The sequence below is a fragment of the Amblyomma mixtum genome, chromosome 3 (assembly GCF_055824585.1).
Source record: "Amblyomma mixtum isolate Tamu chromosome 3, ASM5582458v1, whole genome shotgun sequence".
NCBI classification, from domain to species: domain Eukaryota; kingdom Metazoa; phylum Arthropoda; class Arachnida; order Ixodida; family Ixodidae; genus Amblyomma; species Amblyomma mixtum.
Window position 1 is genome coordinate 67,210,668 of NC_143014.1, and position 9,802 is coordinate 67,220,469.

Consider the following 9,802-nt stretch of genomic DNA (forward strand, 5'->3'; position numbering starts at 1 on the left):
TACCTTGGCCAATCCCCCCGCGTGGGTGAGAGAAGAAGAAGAAGAATATGGGGTAAGGGGTAGTGTGTACGCGCCATTTTCGCCTTGATGACAACAACAACAAAAAAATCGATCAGAACGATAGCTCCGAGTTTGTGAGCAGCAATTCTCCTGTGCACGAAGCGATCACCCCGATCGATTCTTTTTCCTCTCCTTGGTTTCACAGGCGTATGTTAATGCAACAATTCGCTGCTTAGCGCTTAGTTCCATTTCTCACTTCCCCCATCTTCTATTCTCTTGAAGCTGTAAAGAATGACGATCTCGCAAGCTTCAAGTTTCCTTCACGCGGCTACGTAGTCGCACAGCATACAACTGTGAAGATAAATTATCTTCACAGATATGGTTTGGCTGTCTACCATTTGCGCTCGTTCTGTGCTGAACCCGAAACTATTGATCACTTCCTGCTGCCTGCCACCGCTTCTCCTCTCAAGGTGGCGCCCGCTAGAAATCCCATTTCAACCACTCGGTCGGCGTTTTGTCTACTGGGATTGTTCTTGCCCTCGGATCTACCATTCTTGGACAGAGCAAAAGGAATGTGTACTCCGCCGCACAAAACTTTATTTCAGGGTCGAAACGGCTCCCTTCCTAAAAGTTCTCTTAATTTATATTTCTCTTTCAGCTAAAGCCTATGAGTCATTCTTATTCAGACCTTCCAATTTCTTGACCGTGAAGTCCACTCCCCACATTCAGTCATCTATCGCGCAAGAACCAATTCGTTACTGACAGCAATCAGCCAATCTTTTGCTTACAAATATTTCAATGCCAAATATATTTAAGCATCTAGAAGTGACCGCCCGAGTCTTGGCAGTCCCCCACAGTAGGCCTGTGCCACTTTTCACTCGAGGGCAGCGATGACATTGTATTGCAGTGAATACTCCTGTTCTTAATCTTCTTCGGCATGAAGAAAATAACTTCTACCGGGATTGCTTCCTGACGCCCAGGTGCGCAGTGTATAACCACATTGCTTGAAGGACTCTGATATAAACATGGCGCGCCTCACGTTTCGTAGAGCCCACGAGTCCCTCTCAGCGTCCACACGAGGAGCTTCAGCTGGTGAACCCCCTCCCAATATTTAGAACACTATAGGCGCAGCGTACGCGCGCGTTGGCGCGGGACGCAGTGCTGGCAGCCATTGAAATCAAACCATAGAAATCACTCATGTAGCAGAGCATATAAATGACCTTTTAGTGCACGATTGGGTGGCGATGATTACTCATTGCCTCTGAGTAATAACTACTACTTCGTACTTGAGTCGTATCCCACTATATAGAAACTGGTTCATGGCGCTTCCATAGCTTGGTGTCGATTTCGCTAAAATCGCCAATATTCTGGCCATAATGAAAGTGCTAATACGGCCACGTGCCGACATGGATTTTATTTTTAATAATTCATATTCTGGCTCTATGGAGCGAAAGCGCCGGCCACACGAGAGTACTGCACGCGCTCAGACCTATCTGAAAGCCCGGGCCCGACCCAGCCTTAGCCCAGGCCAAGCCCTGAAAATGGGCTGTTTCGCCGGGTCTGGGACGGGCTTGGAAAGCGATAATTCAGCATGCCTGTGCCGGGCCTGATATTGAAGCCGCGGGCCCATTTTCGGTTCGTGCTTTGAGCCTCGCGCCCGGGCCGGGCCTGGACCTCAAAGTGAGGCCCGTACAGTGCTCTAGGACACACTCCTAAGCACTCCTCTTCTCATTTTTGCTAATTGTAGTGACAACCATTAAGGTACCGCTTCTTTATAGCCAGCCCCATCCTGCCTTTGACGTCACTTCGTGCGCAACGTACGGTTCTGGACCGCTCACTTTTGGCCGCAGAGCCTCCTGATATAGGAGTTAATGTGCGTCCTCAGTCGGGTTACAATTCGCCAAACTGAATGCGCCTGTGATGGCCACAATGACAGTTTTTTATCCTCTCTCCCTCTCTTCATCAACGTCTCCGGCGCGTGTGTTCAATTTGCGCGGTCCTTGGCGCCTGCCGTGGCCGGCGGGACCGCACGCGAGCGGCGGCGGGCCTCTTGAACGGGACGGGAGGGGGGCGGCCTCGAGGGTACCGTTACAGCGCCGTTCTGCTCGACGGCGCACGCGTGCGGGCTGGCACGCCAGCTTTGTGACGTCACGCGACGGTCGCATGCCTCCCCTCGAGCGGACGTCGGAACAGGCACCACCTGCCGCCGGCCAGGTGGCTGGACGCGCGCGCCAGCGCAGCCATGCGCTGCAATGCGCTCGTGCAGAGAGCGTGCTGCACTGTCGCCGGCCGCGGCGGCGGTACGACACGACTGGAAATCACCGTCTCCTCCATCGGCCGCGTCAGCTGCCGCCGGTCTCCGTTCGTGTGGCCCGTCCGCCGAACGGAGACAGCACGAGAGCGAACAGCATTCCCCCTTCCGCCCACAGTTATTCATTTTGCTCTTCTTGATTCGCCCGCGCTTCGTCCGTGCGCGATGCAGGCTTCTTCGAACACGTCAGCTCCCGCGGAACGGTTGGTTGTTCAGTACCCAGCTGGCGATTCAACCAGGGCTGCATAGCGCATCACCTTGCATCATGTCAAGGGGCCCCCGAGTACTGCTGTACAGAAACGTTCCTTACAAAGTGCTCGACGCGTCCTCATGGAATTCAGCACCTCGTCGCAAAATTGCTGTCTGCAGCATGGGCGCGAGCCACAAAAAGGCTGAAGTGGCTGAAAACGCATGAACGGTTTACTGCTCCGAGTTACAACTTGAGAATGAGTGATTATATTCACTCTAGCGAATCAGAGAGAACTGTTGTCGAGCGAGTGGTGAACCGTTGCCTCTCGTTTCATAACCCATTCCCAATGAATCGCTCTTCAAAGTGACCGACCTGGCAGCGAGCCGCTGTCCGTTTTCGGTTGTGTGCGACGAGCAAAAAGAGGGAACCGTTACCTTGTCCTGCTCCTTTCACCGTCACTGGGCGACTGCAGCCAGTGAAGTGGCATTGTTCGCAGTCGTTTCGGGGCTGAAGGAATTGAAATACTTTGTTACGCAATGTAACTCCCGGAAAATCTGAACCTCCGGGCTTTGCAGAAACGTCTTCTGCAGCTGTTGGCTGCAACTGATTATCTTCGTGCAGGCGTTATCAAAACGTTTGATGCGAAAAAACGATGACACTGAATGACAGCCTCTACACGCCGGTCTTGAAAGTCCGGAAAGTATTTTGTTCCCGGCACTGGTGAGAAACCACACATTCATTCTGAACTTCAAATTTAAAGTTCCTTGAAGCTTACTAAAACACTTGACGCTTATTCTTTTTTCCGCAACCAAAATCAGCGCGACATGACTGTGTTAGTTATGACATTTTACGTATGACAGGCACGTCGTACTGCGGAGAGCTTCGCAGTAATTTCGGCCGCTTTGTGTTCTTTAATGAGCATCGGAACCTCAAAACACGGCCGCTTTCGCATTTCAACACCGCAGAAATTTGGCTGCACGACCGGTGTAGATGTATATCACCTTAAGCAATTCCATACGCCACCTGTGACTACGCAGTGCAACGTCTTCAAGTTTGTATCGGTGCGAAGCTTCTGTTGTGAAAATAATCTAAGCATATATAGTTCCGCAAATTGGGACTCCACATCAGTTTCGTGTTCACGCTCTCGGAAACCGACTGTAAAAGTCGGACTCGGAAAATGAAACAGACAAGAACAGACAACATGGAAAGTCCTCGCAGCGAGGCCGAAGTTTCTAGTTTGAACGTCCGTGTGGCATGGCCTGCTTTCTACTAGCCTGTCGCACAACAGTGCTCGTATATCCCAGGCAGGCGTTGAAACTGCATTGCAAGAGCTCGTTCTAGCAGTTCTGCAAGTTTCAAAGCGCAAGCTCCTGTGTCGCGCTACGAACCTCGAGAGACATGATAGAAATGTAACGAAGCCTTGGGGCAATAAGAAAGTAATAATATGAAGAGCAGCTTATGGCTTAGGATCACTGCTTCCTTCCAGCGTTCTGTTGTCCTTGCCCTGTTACCGTTTTCGGTGGCCTTTTTGCGTGCGCTATATAAGCTCGCCATTCGGTGTTCGGGACATGCGTCGCCACGCGCTTCGCTCGTCGCGTGCGGTCCACGAGCGGCGCTGATGGGCTCAGACGTTTCCAGTGACTCTACAGACGTGGGCCCCGGCAGCAGGCACACGGGCCTCCTCGCCCCCGAGGTGTCTGCGCGCGGCAAGCGTAGCCTTCAGCGAAGCGCAAAAAGACATCCCAACGCATTACGCGGCGGGACGCACGAACACCGTCTGGCGCTCGGTTCCGTTAGCACAGACGCACGTGATCCCGAGGAGGACGTGACCCCCCGGGGAAGGGAGCGGGCCCTGGCTGCTCAGTCTTTACAGAGGCAAATTTAACAAGCAGTAGGAAAGCGGTGGAGGGAGGGCGCCGAACGGAGGTCGAAACCCGCGATCGGACCCGTTAAAGCGGGGCTTCGCCTACCCCCCCCCCCCCTTCCAACCCCCGTTCCTGGTTCGGTGCTTTGAATGTACGGAGCGCGAGCCCCGCAGGATCGTTTCGTTTTTCGGGCGTGGGTGCGCCTTGCAAGGCTGCACGCGTGTACACGCGAGCGTTGATGTTTTGCCGGTGGAGCAGCCCCTCTCCGGGCGGCCGTCTTCACCTGTCTAGTTTGCGGTGGACGGCGGGAGGGGGCGGCCAGCCCGCACAGCTGTTCCATTTCAGTTAGGGCCGGGGGGCCATATCCGCAGCGATCGGCGTCCACCGACGGTTCGTGTTTGCCGCCGCCAGTCGAGAGGGGGGGAAATGGACAGGTGTCCATTTCGCGAGGCTGCTGCCAGCCTGTTTCCGCCGGAACCTGACGAGGATGCCCGGTCGCGTGGCCCCCTCATCCGTTGCGTCTCATTGGTTAGGTGCGTGCGCGGGGCATATCGCCCCGGCACGGTATTGTTGGCGGGGGGATCACCGCCCGGGCTCCAGCCCGAGGAGCGGACGTCCGCTCCCCTCTCGGCGGTGGTGCTTCGGCCTTCCACCGCGTCGTGTTCCTTCTCGCTAGGCCCGCTGGGGCAGAAGGAAGAGGCGGCTGCATCCGCGGCATTATGGCGCCGGTGTACGCCTGTCGCCAGTGGGGGATCACACGTTCCCCCCTTGCCCCCGGCGCTCTCCACCTTTACCTGCGCCTGCTCGGAAATGGACACAATGCCTGCGGTGTCCGGTCTTGGCTGTGTGCAACATGAAAAAGTGCTCCATCATGCCCCTGTCGTGTTTTGCGCCACATGTCGCACAGAAGACTCAAGGGCAGCTACCCAAACGCTCTAAGTTCATATATGTGAGGTACCAAGTCGCCTCATGCATCGTAGTGACGAAACGCCGGCTTTGCGGAATCCTCTAATCGATATGCCGGCGTGAAGAGCTTGCCAAGCAACATAAACGCTCATGCGCTGCGCATTTTCATTCTAACACGTGGTGACTGGAAGGACGAACCAGTATACGGACCGGTGTCTTACTGTATCCGCTCATCCCGTGCAAGTACGTTCATTATTACTTCTCTCGATAGCTTCAGGAATACCGAACTAAGGCTGAAACTCGCAGCGACACTGCGTCGTACTTTCACAGAATACAGAGACATTTCACAAAACGTAGCGCCAAGTTAGCACGCGACCAAGGGCGAGAAGCAGCACTCAGGCCCGGTTAAGTTCGGTGTAATCGTGGACTTTTTTCGTTCAAAAAATTATTTTTGGTATGGTTTTGCTGTGCAAAATTCTCGCTTGGGGCAGTGAGGGGTGGGGTGGGGGGGGGGGTGAGGGGGGGGGGGGGGGGGGGGGGGGGGACAACTGACCTTCTTGTTTGTTCGCCACCATGCACAATAGTGCAAAAAAACCATGCTTCGATGAAAAAAAAAATTATGAATACAGAAAGCGCCAAGCCAAAAGCAGTACTTTTGGCTTTCAGATGTGAACGAACTTTGCAGAATCTCTCGCCGAAACGTCTTTGTATCTAATGCAAACGTATTTCAGTTCAATAAATTTCAGGCCACTCCAATTTCCAGTTTTTTTGTTGTTGTTTTTTTTTTGCAGCTCACTAAAGTGCTGTTTCCGGGCCAGAATGTATATGTATAATTTATGAATACATGCGTCCGCCATTTCGAAAGTGTTTACTGCGATGGCAATATACAGGGTGTTTCACTTAAGACTTTGCACATTTTTAAACAGGCAGTTTCAATGAGAAGAGCGCTTTTTTCGGCATAGCATTGTCAGTGGTGTAGTACATCAGAATAGAGCTGAGACGTGCTAACTAGCAGGCTTGTTAACTAATATCGAAAAGTGAACTTTTTAACTATTTTTGTTCGGCTCCTCAATTATTGAGAGGCGTGTATCCCACCGTAAACAACATCCATATCAGTTTTTAGAATTTCGAAAACGCGGTTGCCCTCGGCGCTGTGGCCCAACAAATTTTGGCTACTTCCACGTGTTACGAGCGCTGCAGAGGTTGCTTTGCCTGCAAGCTTCTGAAGAGCGCATGCATTTTCCCTTGCTTTTTCCCTTGTGGCTGCTCTCAGGTGGATGCTAATGAGTGATTACTCCGTTCATTAACGTCAATGTTTAGCACGACTATAGGGCTTTGGTTTGGGCCTGTTAGTCCGTTTGCATAGCGAGGCGAGGCAGGGCGAAAAGTCCAGTACACCCTTTGTGTTCGTCATCGGCTTTTCGCCCCCGCCAACACTCGTTACGCAGTTTAGCACCTTGTCGTAACTGCTAAGTACACAATAAACGCGTTCACTTTCAGCGTTTTGAAATAAATGCCTTGGGAGCCATTTGAATGCCTTATATAGAGTTCAGTTCATCAAAATGAGTGATTATTTCAGGTAGTGAACTTCACTTGATCCACGCGATCCAGCGAAGTGCATTCAATTGGAATTCCATTGTAAAAGAAAGACTCAAAAACAGCAATGAAAAGACATGTGCTCTGTTAATTATGTAGCATCTTCTCTATTGCCAATAAAAAATGTAGGTGTTGATTTATTATTTTTACTTCTTCGTACGGCCCTGAGAAATATGAGCGGGAACAAAATTTTTGCTCAAAATTGCGAATTTACCGGCTATTTCTCCACTCAATTTGAAAATCACTTTTGCATATTATACGCTAAGAGAAAACGAGTTTGGAAATAGAAAAACTGAGCGTGTCACACATAATTATGGAGTGTTCAATAATTGAACGCTCAAAACTACGACTGTACAGTCTTTGTCACAAGTATACAGACCAATGAGTCTGCTTCTGAGCCCTGCAGTGCGGCTGCTCTTGTATACCTAGGGACCCTATTCTCATGAAAGCGGGGAGAACAAGTCCTCAACCCTCCCAAGCTTAGGACTTTCAAATGTGCTTAGGAGTCCCGCTACACGGGTTGGAAGCAAAGCCCTTGGGCTGTATATATTTGACAAAGACTGTACATATCCGAAGCGCCCGTAGGTAGGGGAGGAGGGGGATACATAAATAAAGCAACAGACCAGTGTAATAACAAGACAATGTAACAAAAAATGTTTTTTGCTGACCAAGATAATTTTTTGTTGGCAACAAATTTAACTGTGGAGTCTGCACGCGGTGGCATCCTCACATATGAGTGCAGTTGACGGCGTGAATGAGACCCGCCTGGTGAGGGGAAAGCATAGCAATTCAACCGAATATGCATATACTTCCCAAATAATGAAGAAAAATGGTGCTTTAAAATACTTATGGTTCAGGACTCATGCGAGTCCAGCCGCCGCGGTGGCTCAGTGGTTATGGTGCTCGGCTACTGACCCGAAAGACGCGGGTTCGATCCCGGCCGCGGCGGCTAGAATTTCTTTGGAGGAGAAATTCTAGAGGCCCGTGTACTGTGCGATGTCAGTGCACGTTAAAGAACCCCAGGTGGTCGAAATTTCCGGAGCCCTTCACTACGGCGTCCCTCATAGCCTTAGTCGCTTTGGGACGTTAAACCCCATAAACCAACCAAACCAATCATGCGAGTCCTTTGTACGTAAAGGATGTCCAGAAAAGCAATCAAATCTGTTGACATAGCCAGCGCTTGCCTCCGGCGATTTTTCATCCATTTTAAGTTAATGGCTGTTTTGTGTTCCTAAGAATCTCCTGTAATGTGTACGATACGAGGTTTTCAAAAGCAACCCTAAGATAATTTTTAAACAGCAAAAAACGCAAAACTCGAAACCGAAACCGCGAAACCAAAACCGGGGAGGTGCCTTCGTGCGGTATTGACTGTGACGTCACTGGCGTGTTCGCCGCGCTGCGAAGTTCGGAGCTGCGCTGTCGACATAACTGAAGCGCGGAGAAGAGCTTTCCCGAGACCAGCGAGTCTTTAGAAGACGACTCATTCGACGATTTCGGACTGGACGAGTCGCCTTTCAGGTATGATCCACCGCCGCGCGAGCTAGCCGAGTCACACCACAGGCCGCGTCACCTGCAGCATGGAGACGGTCTGAACTCGGAGAAGTGAGTATTTGAGTCATTTCTCGTACATGCATTTGTGACACAGTCGTCTGAACAAAAGTTAATGTGATGCTCCCGCTGATAGCTGTTCGTGTGGTGAGTACCGGCCGACCCAGCCTGATGAAAGAATCTGCTGCCGGAACGTTGCCGCGGTGCACAACGTCATTACAGGGGAATGCATCACCAACAGTCCTCTCTTTGCGAAGCTTTGTCTCGACGGCGAGCTTTTGGAAGTGAATTCACGGCAGCTACAGTTCTACAATCCAACATACTTTGAGCACGCTCACAGTGGTCCGCTTCCTCTTGACGGCCGCGCTCTAAGCGGTGCGGGCCGGGCGCTATTATTTTTCACTGCTTTTACTCGCCCACCATAATTTTGACGGCCGCGCTTCGTTCAGCTGGCCGCTGCGATGGGCGGTTGTACTCGAATAACGTTGGCACAGAATCTGCCTTCAAGCGCCGGTTGAACGTCAGCAGCCGAGCGCCGTAGTAGTAGTAGTAAAAACATTTATTGTTGCAAAAGGAAGAGTTAGGGAGTAGGGGGTGTGGGATAGATAGATGTGGACCTTCAGTGGTCGGTCTTCCCTATTCCAGGATCCCGCTGGCCACCGCCGCTATCAGTAATCTGCTATCAGTAATGATTTCCAGCCCGTGCGTCGTAACCACTAAGCCACCGCGGCGGGGCTGTATCTCCTTATTGTTTTCAATGTTTCGTCCCTTGCGGTGTTTTTCGAGATTTTCGTTATGAACAATTAACTAGTCAAAACCAACTTTTGATTAATTTCTCAATGAAGACGGATATACAGGGTGTTTCACGTAACTTGAACCAAGGATTTTAAAAAATCGGTAAGCCGCAGCCCACTGAAACCAACGATACAATGTTTACCATCATGTGGCGCTCCTCAGAATATTTTTTATTGCGCTTAATTAGTTACTTAAGATGAATTATACAAATTTTCAAATGTTAATTTTAGTGCCAAGACCGTTAGGTTAGGTTGTAGAGCAGGTTTATAAACAACCGATGCAGTTTATTGTATCATCGTATCTCATACGGGGTCCTTTTTTCCGGCATCTAAAGTAAGCCCGCGAATTATGAAAAAAGTACCACGTGACTACGCTCGTGCGCTACCGAATTGCAGCGCTCTCAGCGGCGTTTCGAGCAAACGGAGCGTGCCCGCTGACCGTGGCGAAGTGAACAGCCGCCGCTCTTAGCAGCGGCTTGACAGTGCAGCTGCGCGGCGGCCGTTCACTTCGGCACGGTCAGCGGGCACGCTCCGTTTGCTCGAAACGCCGCTGAGAGCGCTGCAATTCGGTAGCGCATAAAGTCACTGGAAC